Raw genomic sequence first — 24,963 nt, forward strand, 5'->3', positions numbered from 1 at the left:
CCTTTATCCTTGGCAAGGTTTGAAGTCAAATTGTTTGTTTGCCCCCTTCTAAAAAGTGAAGGGAGCTGCCAAGAGGGTTTTGCTTGGCAGTTTGAGTCATTGTGTTTGCCTTCTAGTGGTTTGGGACCTGTCTTTTCCTCCCTTCTGTGTTGTACTGCCCCATTGGCGGGGTTTGTAAGGGATTTGTGCTTGTCCTCTGCCCCTTGGGCACCTGTATTTACCCCTCTGTGGTCTGTCAGAAGCTAGAACGGACCAATTTTTTGTCGGCCAATTTCTGCTGAAGCGTGGGGGCTGTACCTTTAAGAAATCTTTGACCGTTTGCATAGATTTTGCCTTATCCTCCATTTTCTTTAAAACCTCCTCTGCTTTAACCCCAAATAAAACATCCTGCTGTAAGGGTGCATCCAGTAACTTTGATTTAACATGATCAGGCAGAGATTGTTCCTTTAACCAAGCATGCCTACGTATAACAGACCCAGTAACAGCTGCTCTAGAGGAAGCTTCCAAGGCATCAAAACCACATTGTAAAGTATGTTTGCCCACCTGTTCAGCTGCATGCAGCAGATCTTGCATTTCCTTGAATTCAGACTGTTGAGGGTGTGTGCCCACCTTTTGTTTTATTTGCGACATTAGGAATTGCTGTTATTTAAGCATGTGAATTTGACAATTTAGTGCTCTCATAGCTAGAGTAGTTGAGGTGTAAACCTTCTTCCCCCACCTATCTAATGCTCTGGTGTCCCTTTCTGAGGGTACAGGATTTTTAGCCATAGAAGCCTTAGCCCCTTTGGGACCCTGGGAAATTGTCTCTGGATCAGCAGCAGGGCTTTTGTAAAGGAATTTGTGAGAGTCAGGCACTCTATAGTATCTATCTGGTTTGGCTGGAGCAGGAGGCAGAGAATCTGGATTTAGACTAGATTCTAAGACGACATCATCCACTATGTCCAAAACTGGGGGGATAGTAAGTGGTCTGTTCTGGGTGAGTAAAAGAAACTCTCGAAGCCTTTTCTTTGAGTCAGAGTAGTCCTGACCATCCCAGTGGAAATGTTCCCTCATGGTGTGTAAGGTTTCCCCAAAGGAGTAGTCTTCTGTGGGAGAAGATGAGGGAATGGAATCTTCAGCATCAGAATCTTCATAAAGGGGAAAGGAGCAATCCTGCCCCTCAGAGGAGCCTGAGGAAACAGACACCTGATCAGAGGAGGCATAATCCTCCTTTTGTCTAGGCCTTTTGTCGGAGGGAGGTTGGGAACCCCTGATCAAAGAAATCAAATCTTCAGCCATTTTAAGCATCTGTTTCTTAGGCATAGGGCCTTGACCTGGAGACTGAAGTGTAGGCTTTTTTGGTTTTAGAGGAGTCTTAAGCTTAGCATAAGATTTTATGGTGAGGGTAGTCAGTCTGAAGACACCTTCAGAAACCTAAGGTGTTTATGCAGCACTGGCTTCCCCTACTGCAATGTCATCGGTAGCGCCTAAGGAAAATGGCTGCGTCGGCCTAGAAATCTCTGCTGGGGGATCCAATGCGGCCTGGGGATCCAATTCAGCGGTAGCCAGGGGCTGCGTAGGCGCCTCACTGAAAACTGAAGAACCAGCGACCGGGCCAGCCGAGACCTCGGAGTCTGGCTTGGATCTAGGCTGCCGGTCCTTATCCTTGCGTTTTTTATGTACGCCGGTAGTCGGTTGCTCCGACGGCATAGTGTAATTAAATTTTCTACTAAAGTAGTGTTGTGCGAAATCTAAGTGACGCTTTATAGTTCGCTTATTGAACCTAGCACAAAACCGACAACTAGTGACATCGTGGTCTGGGCCTAGGCAAGGTATACAAAAAGAATGAAAGTCCTTATGAGGTATTAGTTCCCACAAGAAATGCAATTGTTAACTTTTTCTGCCATCGGACTGAGGCAAGAAAAGGTTCCCCAACGGGGTACTTAGCTTTGAAGACTTCGGACTGAAACTCTATTCAAAAATCTGAGGTGTCGGCCGACCGGCACTTGCAAACTGCTTCTGCTTCGGGCACTGCGCGGCAAGAAAGACTGAAGAAAATGGCGTTGGATGCCTCTGATATACCCCTGGCACTCTGATGTCAGGGAAGAAGTGACAGCAACCGACGCCAGACCAAGACTTTGGAATTCATGCAGACTGCGGGACCACCTGACGGCAGGATAACCCAAGTGTAATGACTACAGTAGGGTAATACGAACATCTGAAGTTAATCCTCTGAGTTGGTCCACAAATCTCAATGTCCTGTTCCGATAAACCTTTAGTAGACCTCACCAATACTGTGGAGAGAGATCTGGACTGTCTGACTTCCATGAATGGCATGTCCCTAAAAGGGTCCACAGAAGGAGAATACAACGTCCTTGGTACAATAGTAAATTCTGAAGTCCTAGGTACCAACAGCTCAGTTGGAGCCAAGGCATAAGAGTGTCGCAAAACTGTCTTGCAAGGCACAGACAATTGTCCCGGTGCTGAAGAACTTTTCGGAGCCAAGGAAGTCTCAGAAATTTTTCTCATCGGTCCCGAAGAGCTCGGAACTGAAAAAGGCCTCTTTATAGAACTGTGGAAAGAAGTTCCCGCTTCCACAGTTTTCTCTTTTAATCCAGAAATGGCCTCTTCAAAAGGAGTTTTTAATGGGCCTTTCAACAAATGCTTATTTTCCCTTTCCATTAAGGTATGGGAGGAAAATCCATGACAAATAGCACAATTCTCTTGCAAATGAATTATGCATAAACAAACACACAGGGTATGCCTGTCTGAGTTGGGCATTTTTCCTTCACACTTGGTACATCTCTTGAAATCTGAAGAGCCCTTAGATTTCATTGGACATTGCTTCTTGTGAGACATTCGAAAATAAGGAAGGCTAGAAGAAAAAGGGGAGTTTTGTTTTTTATTATTTTTTTAAGGCAAGGGAGAAAATACCAACGATGGTAACAAGGATACCCCAAAGGGTAAAGAGAAGGAGTTTCCAACAATGGTAAGCAGGAAAAATAGCTTATGGTAAGAGAAAAAAAAAACAAAACAGGAAGAGGAGAGGGTAATCTTAAATAAGGGAGATAAAGTTAACTACTAGAGGTTTTTTAAGGTAAAGGATATATAAAATAAGTTTTATAACTCACAAATATTCGCCAAGGCTCGAGAGATAAAAGCACATCTGGTGTGCGATGCGGCAAACGAGAGCTGAGGTAATCTCTGTGAGGAGCATTATGGGTAGAGCCAGGCTCGAGAGTTTGGAGAGTGCGAGCTGGAAAATAACGGCAGAGTCGGTTCTGAGGATTCAGAACAGAACCCACCATCAAGGATCAAGTGAAGATTAAACATCAGATCTTGAAGTTAACTATTATACAGGAGCAAAAGTAGCATTAAAGGCCATTTCTGATATGCAGATAATTTCGGGCTCCTACTGTAAGTCTGTTTTAATTTTATTCTGCTTTTCCAAGTATGCATGTTTTGTGGTACTTGCACATATATGGCTGCACTGTCTGATGTTACTATAAGGTCAGCTGCACCCAACTCTGATATGAAATACGCAGACAGCTATCCTTTCAAGCAGACAATTACTTTAACTTCAAGGTTAGACTAATTACTATGCAACAGCCATCCTCTACTTGAGCAGACTGTCAAACTTTAACCAGGCATTATAGTCAAAAACAAAATGCTTGTCATCAGAACTAAAGCAGTCTCTTTTGGCCTATGCAAAAATGCTCTTCTGTTGAAAGTATAGCAACCTCGTTATTAAATCACCAATTGACTGATTCAGCCATGACTACAAATGCAATATCAGCATCCTTTCATGAAGCTGACATATCCTCTTAACTAAAGCAATGCAGGTACTAGTTTTCTGCACCACTGGTACCTGCTGATCACACTCCTAACAGCTTGTGCCCCTGGCAGCTGTCCCCACTCTTCCAGCACTAGTTACAACTCAGCTTGTCACTATAAGCAGCACCTAAGAGGAGAATTTTGTAAACCTTCTCCTATGATATGAGCAAAAGTGACGCAATCATTAAGACGATTCCTTAAACAGGAGGGAAGAGAAGCACTTCTGCAAACTTGTCAGGTAAGCCACCCAGGTCTGGTATCACATTACTTGAGTCTCCAAGACATTTTAAACTCAAGCATGGCTTTCACTAATGACCTCTGGAACCAAGTGCTGTAGATGAAGATATAACTGGATCCTGTTAGCATACTTTCTGGACCTGCCTATCAGAAGACTATTGAAAAAGTAGTCTGCCAGTAGCTTTGGGGAATCACACTTCTCTATCAGTTCTTTTCCTGTTTTCCAACCAGACTTCTGATCACTCAAAATTTTCCTATGTAGTAGATAGTTTTTTAACAGAAGCTAAAAGGCTATTTCAAGTCCTGCTGGTGATGTAAAGTAATAAAGCCCTGACTACGGCTGAAGTAATCCAAATCTGATGCGCAACTTTAGAGCTTGATGTCACAGGGGAAGATGGGTGCGCGCCTATCCAGAAAAGGGGGCAGGTAATTTGATGTTTGGGAATTCACTCAGTCCTGGTGGAAGCCAATGTTTGAAGCAAATGCTGGGCTGGACATGTGGACAAGCAAGGGAGGTGCAGCTGTCACAACATCCTGGTGGAGACCACTCCATAAGGCCATGGCTCACAGCTCATACACTATCCACAGAGTGATGCCAACACAGGAAGAATTAGGGCCACATCTAAAACATTAAACAGAGTGCTTACCTCCACCGTTAGCAGTGTATGTTTCCAAACCTGATGGTCATTACCTTAGGGAAGCTTTGTTATTGTTCATGATGGGTGACAATGGCAACTCTAAAGGGTTGGGGGGGGGGTTTAAACACCCAGGTAACCCATAAAAAGATCCAAGGAATAGGTGGCAAGTATCAGGAAGCTTGGGGTAGCCACTGCAAAGCAAAGAGCAAGTACAGTCCTATTCATGAAAACTGGACTTAAGTGGCAAAAAATAAAAAAAACTTTTACCTGTAAACCCCTTGTGCAGGTATGCTGGCAAATCACTTATTAAAAAAACACATTGCAAAAACTGCCACTATCAGTGAAGGGGAGTACAAAACAGTAACTTGGGCTGCTCTCAAAAATTTTAGATCTTACAAGTGTTCATCCTACTACTGACTCCAACTGCATGCAAAATTTTACCACATCAGAACCTGGTTTTGGGATGGTTTGGAAAATTTCAGACCTGCATTCCTTTGTTACTGGGATACTTTGAAGTACACACCAGTAAGAAACATGCTTTCTGCCTAGCCATTTGCCCTCTGCTTGCCATTCAATTTCAGTGCTTCACTGATTCAAGTAAAACTACTACAAAACTTCTTTATACAACATACTGATGCATTTACATCTTATTACAATTCCCGAATGAACTGTTGTATTTTTTTTTCAGTAATACAATTCGCAGAACATTCAATTTTTTATCACTACTACTGCATGTCATACATTCTACCTTGTTAACTAAAGGCTTAAAAAACTGACTGCAAACTGAGAGAAAAAATAAGCCATGGGATGGATTGGGAAGGATTTTACACATGTCACCTGGCACAAACTTAAAAATCTGTAATGAACCGAGATACACAGTTGCTTTTTTGGACAGATTTAGTAAACACACAGACACGCGCGCAACACACATGCAACACACACACCAGAAGCTTACTTTCTTTCACAAAAATAACTTTCCATAAAAAGACTGGAAACTTCTAAATAAAAACAGCCTTAGAGTACACATTTGAAATGTTAACTTAACAGGAAGGGGAGCTACGCCAAATACAGAAAGGGGAAAGCATGTCAAATGGTTCACTGCTAGCTGAAAATCTACCAATACTGACAAATACCACGGCATCCTTCTGAATTACTAGCAAGATTTTTTTTGGGTATGTGTGCTAACAAACACTTGAGTAAGACCTGTAGCAGTAAACAACCTCTGAAAAAATTTTTGCAAGGACAATAAAAGAAAAAAAAATGATATGTTTCCAACCTCACAGTGGGCTCATGTTTAGTTTACTTTGTACCTCTGCTGATTATTGTTACTGTATTTCATAAGAATTCTTTCCAAGATTCAACTTTGTCATTGAACAGCATGCACCCACAAGTGCACAGCTGAATAAAATCATGTTCCTCCAGGCTAAACATACATCAACAACATTAAACATGAAAAATTAATTTGTGCATAAACAAGAAAAACAAAACAGCAGTATGAGCCACCTGATGGTGCCAAAAGCTACAACCACTAGAATCCATCTCCAGCAGCAGCTACTCTCAAGTCTAAGTTCAACTGCAGGTACAGAAACATCAGCTGCCACCTCCCTGCATTCTGCTCAACACCAGAAACATTCTTCCTGTCCATCAAGGAACCACAAGTAATCCATAAACTATCCAGTGATGTACTTCTGCAGCTAACCAAAGGCCCTAGCGGTCATGACCACACCACAATCTTATCCTCCTCACAATTCACCAGCCTCTCCATCCATATATCCATCTGACCTCCATTCTATCCTATCTGAATTTTGCGCCGGTAAACTACACTTCTGCTTCTTCACCCAACGTGCCAACTCACACTGAATACCCATCTTCAGTGTTCCAAGTTCCAAGGTAAGGGAAGACATTACTCTCACTTTAGTAGTGTTAAAAAGCTGAACTATTTCCACTTCTGCTGAAGAATTTAATTACATTGTGTCTGCTAGTTTTATGGGACAGTAGTATCTAGACTGTATGGTTTCCCTGCACTTCAGCTCTTAAACCATTGTTTTTACATTAAGAGGGTTTTCTGACTGCACTCTTGTAGCAGACGTATGTTGCAGCAAACCTGAGTTGGGGGTTGCTGGCTGAAAGCTCACTGTGTTTTTTTTCTGACTGGTCTGTAGGCCTTGCTGTTGTAAAACGTGATTTTCTGATTCTATACCAGCCCAGTGTTTGATCTAAGCTGCTCTCCCCACAGTGGCGGTTAGCAGTACCCTCTATAGATGTAAACCCTATCAAGTTAAAATGTCCTTTAGAATAACTATCTCTGTGACCTTCACCAGTCTTGCTGCTGCTCACAGAGCATCTTGGTTGTGTGCAGAACACCATCGCCTTGTTGGATAGCTGCAGTTCACACTGAGCATGGCACCAATTCTTTTATCAGTGTGCTATCATCCCAGTCGAGCTAAATCTCCCCATTCTTCTCCCTGTTTAAACCCATAATAAAAAAATCTGAAACCATGAACAGGCACTTTCCTGCTCTCTCTCTGACCAGCCTGGTGAACAAGGGCATCCTGAGGTAATGTAGCAATTATTTCATGTATACTGAAACCATTTAATCCTGAAACACACACAGTATGTGACAAATGTAGTTACACTATGAAAATTGAGGCAAGACTCTCACATACTGACAAATCAAATGACACGTTGCCAGCACACGTACATAATTTCCACTCACTAAATAAGGGCTAGACACACAAACCCACATGTGCAGACGTACTCTCAATTAACTTTCCAAAACCTCAGAGTCCTGATGTATGCTGCCCTCAGAAACCACAAACAAAACCAAGTCAACACAGACTACACACAAAAAAATAAGTTGCATAAGAACTTACCATAACCTTAGATGTCCTCCTCTTCCATGTTGCAATATTCATAACAGTAGGGAGTTACTGCCAGCAGCGCTGCCTTCCGGCCAGTATACCAAGTCTTTGCTTTTGGAGGGTATGTGTGACATCCCTTGCCAAGGCCTGTAAACCGAAGTAGGGAATAAAGGTGACGTCTGCACGTACCCTCCACAGAATGAACTGCTGCATACAGTAGTAATCCTGCTGGTAAGAAGGGTCACAAGGGAGCCCTTAGAATTACATGTACACTAGAGTCAGGGTAGCAGCTAATTTGTGTTTATAGTGAAGAGACTGGGGGATAGAAGGGTTACAAGCCCCAGAAGTCAGTATGGTATGTTAGATGGTAAAGGTAGAGGAGCAGGTGGGAGGGATTGAATACTGCAACATTGAAGAGGTGGTCATCCAAGGTTATGGCAAGTTCTTACATAACTATTCTATGTCCTTCTATTCACATGTTGCTGTATTCATAACAGTAGGGAGAGTACCAGAGCTTTTAGGTATGGTTCTGGGTGGAGGATTGGGTTCCTTAGTCAATAAGTCCTTGGAGGACAGACCTGGCAAACCCTGCTCTAGCGACTAGGTCCACTTAGTAATGTTTGGTAAAGGTGCGAACAGAAGACCAAGTGGCAGCTTCCAGGATGGAACCGTAATCAATTCCTTTGAAAAAGGCAGCCGAAGAAGCAGCTGCCCTGGTAGTGTGAGGTTTGACTTGACTGTGCAGGGATTTTCCATGGTAAGAGTAGCCTTCCCTAGCGCTCTCGGGTAGAAAGAGATGAAAAGTTGATCTGACTTTCTGATAAGCTTGGTTTTGTCCAAGTAATACCTCAGTTGTCTGTGGACAAAAGGAATGGAGAGTCATTTCTGAGGAATTGTGTGGTTGAGGGTAGAAAACCAGTATGTTAATGGTCTGGTTTAGTGAAAGTTCATTAACCACCTTAGACATGAAGGAAGGGTTGGGTCCTGGGAGCATCTCTGTCCTTGTGGAAAATAAGGTAAGGAGAGATAGCCATGAGGGCTTATATCTCCTATACCCTCCTGGCGGGTATACGGGCCACTGGTAGAAAGTACAGTTTTGTACCTACCATAAATGTAGATGTTCGAAGATCCACATTGCTGCAGTCCTTACACTTGGGTAGTCCGCTGTCCTCGGTCGGCCCGAATATCAAAGTATAAGGCTGACGTCGGTCAAGGCGCATTAGACTGACATCAAGACGTCAGGGTACAAATGCGCATGACCGACGTCATATCCTCAGTCTTTTCTTGCCCCAGATGTCAGAAGACCCTAACAAGAAAGGTCAAAACACAAAGACAAATAACAACCAACCAACCACCCTAGCACTAATAATATGTACAATATACACAATATTTACAATCCAACCCACACAACCGCCTCTAACTACAGAGGGGAAGGAGGGAGGGTAAATTGGACTGCAGCAATGTGGATCTTCGAACATCTACATTTATGGTAGGTACAAAACTGTACTATGTTCTTCATCTCACATTGCTGCAGTCCTTACACTTGGGTAGAATAACAAAGCAGAGGTAAGGGAGGATGGCACAACTATAAAGAAGCAGGAGCTGCCAAAATGCCCTGTAAAATAGCAGTGGCAAAACCAGCCCTAGATTTAGAGTAAAGTGGAAGGTGATAATGCTTAGAGAAAGAATGCACTGAACTCCAAGTAGCTGCCTCCAAGATATCTTTAGTTGCCACCCCCCTTAAAAAAGCTGTTGAAGTGGCAGTAGCCCTAGTGGAATGAGGCCTAATCCCAGCTGGAACCTCCTTGCCATGATGGGAATAACAGAAAGCAATGCACAACCCAATCCACTTAGAAATAGTTTGTTTTGACACAGGCTTGCCCTGAGAACTCAAAGCAAAAGAAACAAATAACTGCTGAGACTGCCTGAACCCTTTAGTTCTGCTCAAATAATATCGCAACTGCCTGTGTATATCCTAAGTGTGCAAAATCTTTTCCCCTTTATTTTGGGGGTTTGCATAAAAGGTAGGCAAATGAATAGTTTGGTTTAAAGCCACACTAGAAACCACTTTAGGCATAAAGGAAGGATTAGTACGCAAAGATACCCTATCCTTATGGAAAATTAAGAAAGGCTCAACTGCCATAAGGGCCTGTAATTCAGAAACCCTTCTCGCAGAGGTAATGGCCAACAAAAAAGCAGTCTTCCATGATAAATATTTCAACTCAGCAGTAGCTGCAGGCTCAAAAGGTTGTAGAGTGAGTTTCTCCAACACAAAATTGAGATCCCAAGCAGGAGTAGGAGCTCCGAGGGGGTCTTATATTCTTTGCCCCTCTAAGGAATTGCTTAAACAAAGGATGAGAAAACAATGGTGGGTCACAATCATAGTGAGCAGAAATTGCTGCAGCATGAATCTTAATAGAAGAGAAGGACAAACCTTTGTCCAGTAACTCAGTAAGATATTGAAGAGCCACACTTAAATTAGGCTTAGAAACATCAAATGCTTTTGCTGCACTCCAAAATAAAAATCTCTTCCATTTATCTGCATACACTTTCCTTGTACTAGGCCTTCTGGCCTCCAAAATAACATTCAAAACTTGCTGTGGAAGCTGAAACCCTCCAGGGTTTAAAACAGAATATGCCAGGCTGTCAGGTGAAGAGAGTGAAGTTTGACATTGAGTAAATGACTGTTCTCCTGAGACAGCAGGTGTGGAATCAAGGTAAAGGCCATGGAGGCTCCTGCACCAGACTTCTCAGTAGTGGGTACCAATGCTGTCGAGGCCAATCTGGAGCTATTAAAATCATCTTTGGCTTGTCCTGTCTGACCTTCAGAAGTACCTTTGGGAGGAGAGGCAGAGGTGGAAAGGCATACACATGAAGATTGCTCCAATTGAATGAAAGAGCATCCACTTTCCAAGCTGTGGGATGAAAACTTTTTGTGCAAAACTTTGGCAGCTGGTAGTTTAGTGGAGAAGCGAACAGATCTATGTCTGGAGTTCCCCATGACACTGTCAATTTCTGAAATACATGAGGATCCAATTTCCACTCGTGGGGATCCATAATTTGTCTGCTCAACACATCTGCTAAGGAGTTCTGTGCTCCCGGCAGAAACCTTGCCTGTAGATTTAGCTTTAAACTGAGAGCAGTCTCCCACAAAATCATTGCTTGCCTGCACAGAGGATAAGAATGAGTTCCCCCTTGCTTGTTGATGTACCACATGACAGTTGTGTTGTCTGTTAGAATCAACACCTGCCCTGGAAGAAGTAAATCCTTGAAAGCTATTAATGCAAATTGGACTGCTAACATCTCCTTCAGGTTGATATGTAGATGTAGAAGTCTGGCAGGCCACGTGTCTTGTATCCACTTTCCATTTAGATGAGCTCCCCAAGCTTTGTCTGAGGCATCTGTCGTTAGAATCTGACTCGCCTCTGGCCGGGTCACAGAGAGTCCCTTGTTTAGGTGACATTCCTGAGCCCACCACAAAAATTCCTTTTGAATGCAAGGTATTATCTGAATGACAGTGTCCAAATCTTGGCAGTGCTGTGTCCATACATTTTGAGATACCATTGTAGCTTCCTCATATGCAGTTTGGCATTGGGAAGCACCAGAATACAAGATGCCATGAACCCCAAGGCTTGAAGGACTGTCCTTGCAGTCAGCCTGGACTGATGAGACAATTGATGGAAGTAAAGAGAAAGATTCTTTTGTTTGTCCGGGGTCAAAAAGGCCATCTGGGATGCTGTATTCAGTCTCACACCCAGAAAGCACATGTCCTGAGAGGGCACTAGACTGGACTTTATTTCGCTCACAGAATACCCCAGGCATCTTAGCACTGCTATCACATAGTGTAGATGATGAAGAAGTTCGTCCTTTCCTTGAGCCAGAATCAGGCAATCGTCCAAATAAGGATAGATCTGTATTCCTCTTAGCCTGAAGAAAGCAATCACTGGAGCCAGAACCTTCGTGAACACTCTGGGCAGTAGATAAGCCAAAGGGCAATGCAGAGAACTGATAATGAGAAGTCCCAGCCCTAAAACGTAGATACTTCCTGCAACTTAGCCTGATAGGAACATGAAGGTAAGCCTCCTTGAGATCCAGAGTCACCATCCAGTGATCTTTGCCCAGCAGAGGTAAAAGCTGTTTTAACGTCAACATTTTGAACTTGGGAATGTCCAGATAAGTGTTGAGGATAGATAAATCCAAAATTGGTCTCCACGTGTTCCCCTTCTTTGGTACTAGGAACAGGCGAGAATAAAATCCTAGGCCCACTTCTGACAGAGGGACCGGTTGTATGGCTCCTATTTGGAGCAGCAGAGAAATCTGTTTGTGAGCCTCTATTCTTTGCTGAGGAGGAACGCCTGGCATGCCTTTGAAAGGAGGCAAGGTATGGAAATAAAACCTGTAACCTTGGTGTATGATATCCAATACCCATCTGTCTTGGGTAATTAAACTCCAATTTTCCTTGAAAAGTGCCAACCTTCCTCCCAAAGGTGCTGCCAGACGAGAAGGCTCTGGCAGCTGAAAAGGTAGGTCATTGGGTCTGTTTACGAAAGGACTGACCCCTGCCCTCACCCGAAGACTGTGCAGGTGAACTCCCTGTTCTAGGCCTGAAAGAGCCCTGAGCTCTGCCCCTACCACGCCTAGACCTACCCCTAGACTGGGAATCATAAGAAGGATACGCCCACCCCTTGGTAGGCCAATTTCTGCTAAACTTCGAGGCTGAACCTGCAAAAAATCTTTAACAGTCTGCATAGACTTAGCCTTGTCTTCCATTTTCTTTAAGACTGCCTCAACAGGTGAACCAAATAACACATCAGATTGTAAAGGAGCATCTAAAATCCTTGTCTTAACATGGTCAGATAAATTCTGATCCCTTAGCCAGGCGTGCCTGCGAAGAACTGACCCAGTGGCAGCCACCCTAGACGAGGCCTGTACAGCATCAAAACCACATTGCAAAGAATGCTTACCCACTTGTTCAGAGACATGTACCAAATCTTGTAACTCTTTACACTCAATACCTTCCGCCAGAGCATCTACCTTAGACTTCAATTGAGACAGTAGATAGTTTTGGTATTTCAACATGTGAAACTGGCAATTCAGAGCCCTCATAGCTAGGGTGGAAGAAGTATAGACTTTCTTTCCCCATCTATCCAAAGCCCTGGCCTCTATCTGGAGGAACCGGATTTTTAACAACAGAAGCCTTAACACCCTTAGGCCCCTGACTAACAGTTTCTGGGTCTGCCCTAGGACTCTTAAAAGATACTTATGAGCTTCAGGCACCCTATAATACCTATCCGCTTAACAGGAGCAGGAGGCAAAGAATCAGGATTAAGAGAAGCCTCTGCAAACACATCCTCCACAACATCCAGAACAGGAGGTATAGCCAAAGGCCTATGCTGGGGTAAAACAAAATTCCCTAAGCCTTTTCCTGGAATCAGAGAAGTCCTGACCTTCCCACTTAAAATGTTCCCTCATGGAATGAAGAGTCTCTGAAAAAGAAAAATCCTCAGGAGGAGAAGCAGAAGGAGTAGAATCATCCACATCAGAATCAGAATAAGGAGAATACTCATGCAAGTCTTCAGCCGAAGACTCTGAAACATCTGAAGCCTGCTCAAAACTCCCCAACTCAGGTTCCACCCTAGGCCTCTTATCAGGAGGGGGCAAAGAACCCCTAATCAAGGTAATCAAATCTTCTGCCATTTTAAGCATATGCTTCTTGGGCACAGATCCTGAAGAACTAGGAGTGACACCAACTGAAGCTAAACCTGGCCTGCCTCTGGGAGAAGCCTTGGAAACAGAAGGAGAAGGCCTAACCACCCTAGGAAGGGAGGGGAGTACAGTAACCTCAGAAGCCCCTTCAGCCTGACCTGCCTCCTGAGAGGCCACAGCCTGCAATAACAAGGTCTCCCCCTGGGACTCCAGAGAAACCTCCGGTGGAACCACCGGCTCCACAGACACCTCTAAAGAACCGGCGTCCGGTATGGACGACTCGTCTAACCTGGGCTTAGCTGCCTTATCCTTGCGCTTCTTCGAAGAAGCAGACGCCGGAGCATCCGACGGCATATTATAATTGCACCGCTTCCCGAAGACTAACCTGGCACAATCTAACCTTCTCTTAATAGTGCGCTTATTGAATCTAGCACAAAAGCGACACCCAACAACGTCGTGCTCAGGCCCTAAACAAGGAATACACAAAGTATGATAATCTCTATGCGGTATCTGTTTCCCACAAGAAATACAGTTATTCACTTTTTGTGACATCCGGTAAACCACTGAGGCAAGAAAAAACTAAAATATTCCCCAACGGGGTACTTAGCCAACTTTGACTCTGTCTGAAACTCCGAATTCGAAAAATTTCAGAACGCCGAACGGCACTTGCAACGCTGCTTCTGCATCGGACCATGCGGCAAAAAAGACTGAGGATATGACGTCGGTCATGCGCATTTGTACCCTGACGTCCTGATGTCAGTCTAATGCGCCTTGACCGACGTCAGCCTTATACTTTGATATTCGGGCCGACCGAGGACAGCGGACTACCCAAGTGTAAGGACTGCAGCAATGTGAGATGAAGAACATCTGCTTTCAGTGTGCATAGCTTCAGGGATACTGAATGAGCTGGTTCAAAGGGTGGCAATATAAGTTTTTCTAGTATGAAGTTCAGGTCCGGGGGATGGGGGGGGGTAGGTTTCCTGGAAGACCTGATGTGAAGAACCCCTATGAGGAAAAGTTTGAATTCCAGTCTGGAAGCCAGTGGAGGGGAGATACATGCAGAGATGGTAGATAAATGCACTTTGACTGATGAGTATGTTAGTCCTGAGTGAAGTAGCTCACACAAATAGAAAAGGACCACAGGTATAGAGGTAGTCAGAGGGTCCTGGTTTTTCCATTGACACCAGTAGGAGAATCTGTTCCATTTTGTTACATAGTTTCTCCTGGTACTAGGTTTTCTGGCCTCCTGCAGAACACGGAGTACGTCCTCTGAGTATAGGTGTGTGCAGGGGATCAAAACCCTTATCACCCATAAGGTTAATTTCAGATTGTTCGCCTGAAAGTGTAGTAGGGGTCTCCTGTCCAGTGTGAGCAGGTCTACTCAGTGGGGTAACCTGTGGTGATTGACCTTGGCTAGTAGGTGTAGAAGAGGAAAACAATGCTGTCTTGGTCAAAAGGAGGTCACCAGTAGGATTTTTGGGTTGTCCCTCTGTATTTTCAGGACAACTTTCTGAATTCAGGTGAAGGGGTGAAAGCATAGAGGTACATTCCTTCCCAAGAAAAGGAGAAGGCGTCCACTTTCCACTCTTGTGGATGCGGATTCCTTGTGCAGCATTTGGGCATTTGTCTGTTCTGGGTGGAGGCAAAAATATCTGCTTGTGGAATACCCCACCTGTGGATTATGTCCAGGAATACTTCCCTGTGAAGCATACATTCATGACTGGGAGCTGAAGTTCTGCTCAGGAAGGCTGCTATAACATTCTCCGTTGAAGGAATATAAACAGCTACCAGATGAATGTGGAGAGATAATGCTAGGTTCCAGATCTGGATTGCCAGGCTGCACAGAGGTTAGGACTTTGTTCCTCCCTGCTTATGTACCACAGGGCCGTCATTGTGTGTGACGACTTTCAGGGTTCCTAGCTGAAGGGCTGATTTGAAGGTTAGCAGGGCCAAATGCAAAGCCCCTCATTTCTATGATGTTTATAAGGTCTTTGTGTCTTGGGTTGGACCATGTGCCCTGTACCAAGAGCTACTTTTGGTTTGTAAGTAGCACTGCCCCCCACCCCAAGTCGGAAGCATCTGTGGAGACCTGTTGGAGGGGTGCTGGGACCTAAAGGTAGATCCCTTGGTTGAGGTGAAGAGCTGATATCCACCACTGGAGTTTCTTCAAACACTGAAGTAAGGGGAGAGGGATGCCCAGGGGCTGAGAGTGTTGGCTCACTAAGTTTTTCAGGACCCACTGGATTCTTCGCATATGGAGTTTTGCCAGAGGCAACATGGGTGTGAGTGATGCCATGTGGCCTTAAATTCTTGAGCTGGCAAGAAGTGTGGGAGAGGAGTTTTTGAAGTATAGACAAAGGTCTAGGATTCTTTGATCTGGAACGAAGGCTTTCATTTTGTCTGTTCTGATCCTGGATCCCAGGAAAACCAGGTCTTGAGAGGGGATCAGGTGAGACATTTCGTAGTTTATGGTGAACTCTGAGTTAGGGTGGAGATTACCTGTTGTAGACGTAGGAGGAGGACTTGGCGGTCTTAAGAATGAGCAGGTCGTCCAGGTATGGGTATATCTGAATACCCTGATACCTGCAGTGAGCAATGACAGGAGCCAGGCACTTTGTGAACACTCAGGGAGCAGTGGAAAGTCCAAAGGGCAAGGCAAAGAATTGCAAATGGCAACAGACTATTGCAAATCTGAGACATTTCCTGTAATCTGGGTGAATAGGGATGTGCTGGCATCCTTCAAATCCAGGGCTACCATGAAAGCCTGAGTTGGAATGAGTGGTAAGAGCAGGGGTAAGGTAATCATTTTGAAACTGGGAACCTTGAGAAAGAGGTTTAAAAAAATTAATTCTATGACTGGCCTCCATGGGCCATCCTTCCCTGGTACCAGAAACATTCTGGAGTAGAAGCCCATGTTTCTTTGATGACATAGTACCTGTTCTATGGTACCGCCAGCTAGAAGTTGTTGAATGACAGGTATAAAAAGGTGAGTTTGGCTTGCAGGTGGTTGAAGGTTACCACGAAAGGGTGGTAGCATCCACTAAGTCATGAAATAGCCTGACAACGATGGAGAGAACCCATTGTTCTGAAGTGATTATCTGTCAGGAGGAAAGGGAGAGGGAGGGAAAGTAAGGTGTTTGGGTGTAAGGGGGAGTAGTCATAGAGGAGGCGGTCTGGTGTGGTCAGGAAAGGAAGTGGTGGAAGAACTTGTTGGAAATCTCGGAGTAGAGGTTTTCCTAACCTATCTGCGTCCTTTAGACTGTGGAGCAGTGTGTGAGGACTGTCTTCTGACAAAAGGTAGTTTTTTGTGGAAAATTCCTGTCGTATCTTGGTATAGGAGACACCAGTCGGTGTTTAAGGTTTTGAAGTTCCTTACCCTTTTCTTGAAGGGACTTGAGTTCTGTTGAGGCTTGCCCAAACAGAGCTTTATTGTCCAGGGGAGCACCCAACAATTTTGTCTGCACATCCATGGGTAGGGACTGTAGTCTCACCCAGGAATATCATCTCAAGACTGATCTTGATGCAGCAGACTTGGATGAGGCTTCTACAGCATCATAACTGCACTTTGAGTGCCTAGTCACTTGGGATGCAGTGGAGAGGATGGTATTAATTTGCTTTTATGGGAGAATCTGGTGCCTCAGAGAGTAGTGTGGAGGCCTTGGCAATAGTATCCAGGACATATCTAGCCATATGCGTTTGGTAGTGGAGAGCGCTTATAACCAGAGTAGAGGAGGTATAAACTTTCTTCCCTATTCTGTCCATGAATTTGCTGTCTTTGTCTGTGGGATAAAGAGCAGTCGAAGGTAACTGCCTAGATGATTTGTCAGCAGAGGCAGCAATAACTGCTGGGTCTACTGGTGGATTCCTAAAGAGGAATTGGGTTTCCTGAAGGACCTTGTAGAATCGGTCTGGACATTTAGAAGCTGGTGGTTGAGAGTCAGGGGACTGAGAAGCAGCCAAGAAAGCATCCTGAAAGGCAGGTAGCAGGGGGGGTCACTGCTGAAGAATAGGGTTGCTCCATTTGAAAAAGGTCGAAGTACCTTTTCTTGGTGTCAGATACTTCAGATGCCTGCCATTTAAAATGCTCTCTCATGATGGAGATTGTATCTCCAAAGGTGGTTTCTTCCCCGGGAGTAATGGAGTCCTCCTCTAGAGTGATGAAATCTTTAGGGGAATCTCTTTGGGAATCATATGAAACAATCACCTGAAGAATAGTCCCTCTCTGATTACTGTAATGTAGGTCGAGGTGAGGGGACTAGTGGAACCTGTTGCGTCCGTAAGGCCTGAAAAGCCTTAAAAAGGCTGAGAAAAAACTTCATCCATGGACTGGTTGGGGTTCAGGGTGTTTTAACTTTTTGCCTTTTCTTTAAGGGAGTAGCTGGTGGGGAGAGAATCGGTACAGATGTCTGCTGGGTGGAAGTGAAGGAACAGGGTTCTCCAACTGATAGACATGGTTCCCCCTCTGCCAGCAGAACCTGATGGCCGAATAGCCTCAGTGGACGTACTAAAGGTTTCCACCACCCCAGCTTCCAATGAGGTTCCCGCGCCTGGCTTGGAAATAGATGTCTGGGAAGATGCTGGGATTTCATCAGCCTCAAAAACCTTCTCTGACGCCTGAGGCGCAGCATGGGATTCCAGTCTAATTTTCTTGGTGGTCTTCCTCACCATCTCTTTGGATGGCCCTACTCCTTCCACACTGAGCGCAAGATGTCAGTGTGTCTGATTTTCCAAATACAATTTTAGTGCAGCAAGACGGCTGCAAAGGGTTTTCGGGATGAAAGATTTGCAAATGGGGCAGGAAGTATGGTCGTGGGCCTCACCTAAGCAAAAAACGCACTTCTTGTGCGTAACCTTGAGAGGAATTTGTCTCCCACAAGTACACTTCCCCTTTCTAGATGACATGTAAGACTTAATAATCAAAGGCAAAGAAAAAACCTGACAGGGAACTTCTGTATCGGTAGAAGAAACTGTCTGGTCTGAAGACATACCGGTCGTCTGAAAATAAGATCTGCTTTCAGAACTGAGGGTACGTGCAGACGTCACCTTTATTCCCTATGTCTGTTTATGGCCCTGGCAAGGGACGTCACATGTACCCTCCAAAAGCAAAGACTTTGCTATACTGGCCAGAAGGTGGCACTGCTGGCAGCAACTCCCTACTGTTATGAATACTGCAACATGTGAATAGAAGGACATCATGCACTGCCGCCACATGCATGCCCCTAAGGCAAAACACCACACATTCAAACATCTTAGTCATAGAAGACTCCATCATGAAATACACGAATGCTCCCCTCACCAGGTTGGAAAAAGAGCAGATTAGAGTCCGTTGCCTGTCAGAAGCCAGGATTCGCCAGATCACACAGGCACTCAAGTCACTCAACTACAAGTACCAACATGACTCAGTCATAGTCCATGTGGGTGTGAATGACTTGAGATGTACTTCCATGGACTGTAAGACAGACATGATGGACCTCTCTGAATGTGTGCCACAGGCTGGTCTGAGCCTTACACTGAGGCAGCATTCTGTCCACACCAAGAATGATACACAATAGAAAACGATTGACTTCAATAAATGGTTTGGATATTGGCGTCATTCCAAGGGGATCCGGTAATTGTCAGCCTGGGATGACATGATTGACAAGACAATGTTGTTTTATCCAATATTTGCACCTGTCACCGCTACACTTTTGAATACTGGCCAAGGCATTAGCCACCCTCATACTGCCTTTTTTAGGCAGTGCCAAACCAACAGAGCTACCAATGTAACAAATTCTTCTAATGCCAGGCTGAAGGTACTACTGCTCAATGCTAGGTATGTTAAGAAATTGCACTCCCTGGAGGGTGTCCTTGGAGAATGCTGTCTGTGCAGTTACAGATACATAGTTCAAGGCTGTGGAAGGCACTGCAGCAATGCAAGGTTAAAACACCTATAAACATTCACACCACCCTCTGAAAAATAAAAAAATGAAAGCAGGTGCTTCTATTTACATAAAAAAAAAAAAACACCTCTAGAATGGTCAAGTAGGACGACTCCCTTGAGCTACTCCTTGTCCAGCTGCCCATAGGCAAAATGGTCTGCACTCCTAGGATGTCTCAAACATCCTTGACATTCACAAATATGGGGGGGGGGGCACTGCACCTCCGGGGCATAATGCCTTCATTGGTAAAATTGGATAATGTCAGTATCCTTTGAAATAAAGGTAATGAGAGAACTCCAGCAAACCCTGAAGAATATTTTCAAAGCAAATTACCTTTTAAGTGACGACACAAGTAGTTTTAAAGCTCTCCCTAACCCTGAAAACACAGAGGCCTTATACAGGACCCTGGCATAAGCAGACTACATAAGAGAAGTAAGAAACGTCTGTGTAGAAGTGGGAGGGTGCACAACAGAAAAAAAATAAGTCCCTCATTTATGTCAACAGGCAAATCAGAAAACTACTCGTCTTCAAAAGCTAAACATGAGGCTAAACAGCCTCCCAAGCAAAGGATAACCAACCATAAAGCATTTTTTAGTTATGTCCGAAATCTTAAGGACAACCATTCAACAATGTGCCGAGCTGGCTGTAGATGGCACTACCTATTCTCAAGCCAGAAGAAACAGCAAACCTGCTAGCCAATAAATTCAGCTCAAATTTCATCCCCTCATCACCTCAAGTCATTCCCCAATAAAATCCCCCCCAACATTACACTGTCATCACAAAAGAACAGGTCGCCACTACACACAAACTATAAACATAGCATCAATGGGCCTCAAAAATAAAGTAAAGATGCCAGAATAAACTACAAACAAAACAATAAACAGCACCAAAGGAAGAGGAATACTATAACTTTCAACTTGGCAACTGAATATCTTTATTCAAACCAAACTTGTAAAATCATTAACGCTTAATTTGTTTACTGTGTTTTCGTTTCACTATTGGAAACTTTTTCAATGTTCAATTCAATACAAGCAACTAGTTTATATACACTTAATCAGACCACCAATAGGAAACCAATTCCAATGCACGCTTTATGTAAAACACTAGTTAAGTAAAAATTAAATTATTTAAAATCTGTTTTATAACGTTTTATAAGCACATGCTTATAAAATAGATGGAACATTTCTTTTTTGAACAAGGATATAAAAATATACACAGATTTAATCATCATAAAACAAACTGCAAATAAAAAGCAAAATAAAGCTGCACAGTAAAATTATGATAATGACTTACAGTTCTGTTCCCTAGATCTAACATTTCACAACTAAATACCTCCATCTAGTGGACAAATATGATCAGAGATAAATAGTAAATAGGTGGGTAATGGGTGGAAGAGTTCATTCTAAATGAGTAAGAGTTTGTAACAGCCCACTTCTATTACGTTGCAATTCATAATTTAGCAGCACTCATTTTAAGTATTGGGGCTACTGACATGTTCTCTTTAAGGCCAGGGAAGACACTGGCTTCTAGTGACCTGCCACCATAATTCTTTATATTCAATTCTTGCTTCCCATGGCCTTCCTCTTAAATCTTTTTGTATTTCCTCCAGAACAAAAAACAAGAAATTAGCCCCAATACATTCCTTCGTGTGTTTAGAAAGGGCGCCGTTCTCGTTTCTACTCTGTATGTCGTAGTGTTCATAAATACTTTCTTAAGCTATTGCTCAGTCTTACCAATACAGAATGATTCGCAACTCTCACATAAAGCGATATTATACTATTCCTGTTGTGCTACAGTTGTAGTGTTTCTTTCCCTTGATGTATTTATTCCTACTACGGATAAATATTACCTCTTTCTTGTAAATGTAGGAACAGTGAGAACACGCTCCACATTTATATGTTCCTATTCTTCTGCTTTGCGTGCTATTTTACACTCTGTTATTCAAAAATGTCTTTTAAATTGTGTGCTTTCTTATAATTTTTAATGGTTCCTTAAATATAATTTCTATGTCCGTAAGTCCCATAAATCTATCTCATTCATTTTCAATTACCCTTTTGATGTTAGATATACTACCATAATATTCCGTTAAAAAAGCCTTTTTGTGTATGCTGTCTTCTTGTAGAATCCCCCCCTGGGGGGGTTGTAGCTACCACGGTTATATTTTCACCTAAAATGGGCTTAAAAATAGTTTCTCTACCTCCAGAGACTTCTCTTCCAATTTCTTGTACAAGGTTCTGGGGATACCCCCTCTCTAAACAGCCCTTCCAAAAAGTTGCACATTTTCCAAGTCTTGTCTTGTGAGGTCATCCTGCTAGCTCTGACATATTGCCCTTTTACTATGCTTTTTCTTATGATGGAAAGAATGGGGACTGGTGCAATGTAAATACGCACTGGAAAACGTGTCTTTCCTGTGGATTTCTGTTTTAAAACCCCCTATGATTTTATTGACCGATACATTTACATAATTTAAAGTGTCATATGTACATTTACATGTAAATTTCAAAAATTCTGTAGTCCCTTCTAGGTAACTCAGTTTTTAAATTTTCCTTCTGTAGCTGTCCATAAAATACATGTCATTCTAAGTACCTCTTGTAAAGTACCCAACAGTTTTTATATTCCAAATGTAAAATATATTTTTCTTCCCATACATTTAGAACTAAATTAGCACAGCTGGGGGCACAAGCGGCCCCCACAGCTGCGCCTTTCACTTGTTGGAATAGTTCTCCACCAAAATAGATGTAGTTGTTGTTTAGTACTAATTCCATCAGGTTAAATAAACCAAAAATAGGCACCGGAGACCAGCAGATCCAACACACAAGTACTTTACCAACGAAGCACCACAAAATGAACACACAAGCACAAAAAGCATAAAAGCAGATTAAAACACTTCCCCTTACATTTTCGTCTCAAAGAACTTCATCAGATGGGTATATACATCCTAATTCCCCATTAAATACATTTTCCCTTTTGAATTGACCAATAAAATGGGTGAATTAATTTCCAAGTTACAAAAAGACTATTTGAAATACATATATAAATCATGTAATGTTGAATAAAATGCATTCAAATGTCCATGTTAAAACTATTCATGTTAAAATGTATACCATATATTAATATAATACAAATAATCATAGTTACCGGCCGGTTCCAATGCTTTTACTAGTGAAAATGGACCTAAAGGAACTGAACTGGGTGAGCTGTGTAAGCTCATTGGACAACTGACAACTGGTGGGGCTTTTGACGCCTATTAGCCAATCAATGGCTTCGCTAGCAGCAGGAGCTTTTCTGTAACCAGGAAGGGCTACAACGTTCAGCTTCAAAGGAAGGAACGGATGGCAGAAATACAACTACCAGGAATTAAAATTCAAATTTACAGACTTCTCAACGTCCGCGATAGAGTCTGGATAGTTTTCCTAGCAATTCTATAGACTCTAACAATGTGGAAGGTCTCATTCAAATGAACACAAGCCCAAATAATGGACAGAGTGAACGAGAAGTACGTTTCAACAGTTTAAACCAGCAAAGTACTAAAGGACATTTTAGAGACATTTTAAACTTCAAAACTGATTTTAGTGAACAAATACAAGTTGTTACCAACACTGACAAACTATGCTTTCTAAACTTGATATTATACAAGTATAAAACTTGGAAAATGGATAATGCTTACCTTAAACACTGTCTGAATTTAAAAATCGTTCCTAAAGGTTTAAGGGTATGTAAAGTATCCTAACAATGTTAAAGGTTCTCAGTTCCACCAGGACCTTATTATGGCTTTTCATAGATGTGGGGCAGATATAATGGAAGCTATTACTAAAAACTAAATAGAAATGGAAAATGTTGTTAACCAGATAGCATTAATAACAGTATTGTTAATGATTTGTTTAGTACAGATACTGAAAAGGTGAAGTATGTTGACATCTTGAAGAGCACTGAAGTGAAATGTAAGAAAATACAGGACAGAAAAATAATGAAAAGTGAGAGATATTAATGAATACAGAAATAAGACATTACCCCAAACCTAAAACTTTTAGGGCAAACAATTTTTATGGGGGTGAAAATGATAGAAGATGGGCATATACTGAGAATAACCACCACGATGAACAAGAAAATTTAAACTTGCAGGACCCTTTAGAATTTATACCCCCGAAGAGGTCAGAAAGATTGAGACAAAAGGGTCCTGTGAACTACATGTATGGGAACCAAATACAGAAGGGTTGGGCACCACAGGATCGAACTTATTGGAGATAGAACCATAGGATGAAATTACACAAGATGGCTGTATATTCAGTTATAATGGTTTTAATATAGTTAACTACACCAACACTGTTATCACTAAAGGGCATTTCAATTTATTTTTAAAAGGATTCACTTTTATACCCAGGGTAAAAACAAACTTGGTGAATGTATTAGTTGATTTTAAATTATTTAAAAGACAAAAAAAAATAGAATTAGTCTTTAATAGACAAGAAAAAAGGATTAATCAACAGATTAGTGAAGAGAAGTACCTTCAACCCATTACACCCCCAGCTGAAAAATCTTGTACTGGTGGTAGAAAAAGAATTAAGGGAACAGCTTAAACACAATAAAGTGACTCCCAATCTAACTAATGAGAAGGACATTTTACATGATTAAGGAAAATAAAAATCTCAGAACCATGAAGCCTGACCGGGGGGAGGGTGCTTTAATGGATCATATCAGCTATGAAGGTAAAATGTTCAATCAGCTTAGTGATGATGAGACATATGCAAGAGTTTCTTTAAACAAAGTTAATATTGCACATAAAAACATTTCCATGTGTCTTAATGATCTTTTGATAGAGGGGCTCATAGATATGGAGACTTACAATTTTTTAAATGTTGACAAACCTAGAGTCCCCTCTATCTTTGGCATACCAAAAGTCCACAAAAACAATACTGACCCACCCCTTAGGCCTATATTGTTTCAGCAGAAGGATCAGTAACTGCACCCTTAGCAAGATACATAGATTACAAGTTAAAGAACACAGTACTTAAGAATGTGAACATTCTCAAGGATTCTTGGGACGTTCTAAGACTTATACACAACACACAACAATCCAACACAAGTATTTTTATTACCCTTGACGTAGTGGATTTGTTCACATGTACTCTAGATGATGTGGGGCTTGGTTGGTTCGAGGAACTTTTAGATGATTGTGGGGGCAGTCCCTTTGATGTATTTTGCCCTTGTTTGATTTTAATGGACTTAGTTCGCAAGAATAATTTTATACTCTTTCAGGGAGAATACTACAAACAATTGAAGGTTGTGCAATGAGAGCACATTGTGCCCCAACGTATGCTAACATCATTCTCCTATATTGGGAAAATAAGTATGTATTTACTTCAGAGTTTAAGCAACACTTGAATTTTTATGGGCGATTTTTAGATGGCATGTCTTTTTTGGACCAGTACTGAAACATTTTTTTTAGAATTCTTTGAATATATTTCAAATACTACTAATTTTTTTTTAAAAATACATATCAACTTAACAGGGAGTTAAATTATCTTGATGTAAATATTCAAAGGGTTTGTAATGGTTTTAAATCTAAAATACATAGAAAAACAGACATTCTTGGAACTCTTACTTGCACTATACAAGTGCACACCCCCTGTATCAAAAAAGAGGGGTGATAAAACGTCAAATGGTCCGGGCTAGCAGAATGGCATCAGATGCCAGGATTTGAATGTGAGTTTATAGTACAAATATTTAAGGCCAGGGGGTACCCTTCAAACCTATTGAATGATGTACTGGCAGAGGTTATTGAGGCTAGAA

The 24,963-nt window shown here is 42.5% G+C and overlaps 1 protein-coding gene across 1 annotated transcript in view; it reads right to left on the bottom strand.

Moving 5' to 3' along the window:
* PAPOLA (poly(A) polymerase alpha) overlaps nucleotides 1-24,963 on the bottom strand; it is a 1,404,594-nt gene that overhangs the window by 19,939 nt on the left and 1,359,692 nt on the right. The window lies entirely within an intron of this gene.

This window comes from Protopterus annectens, chromosome 6.part0 (assembly GCF_019279795.1).
Source record: "Protopterus annectens isolate FY-2018-M chromosome 6.part0, PAN1.0, whole genome shotgun sequence".
Classification (NCBI taxonomy): Eukaryota; Metazoa; Chordata; order Ceratodontiformes; family Protopteridae; genus Protopterus; species Protopterus annectens.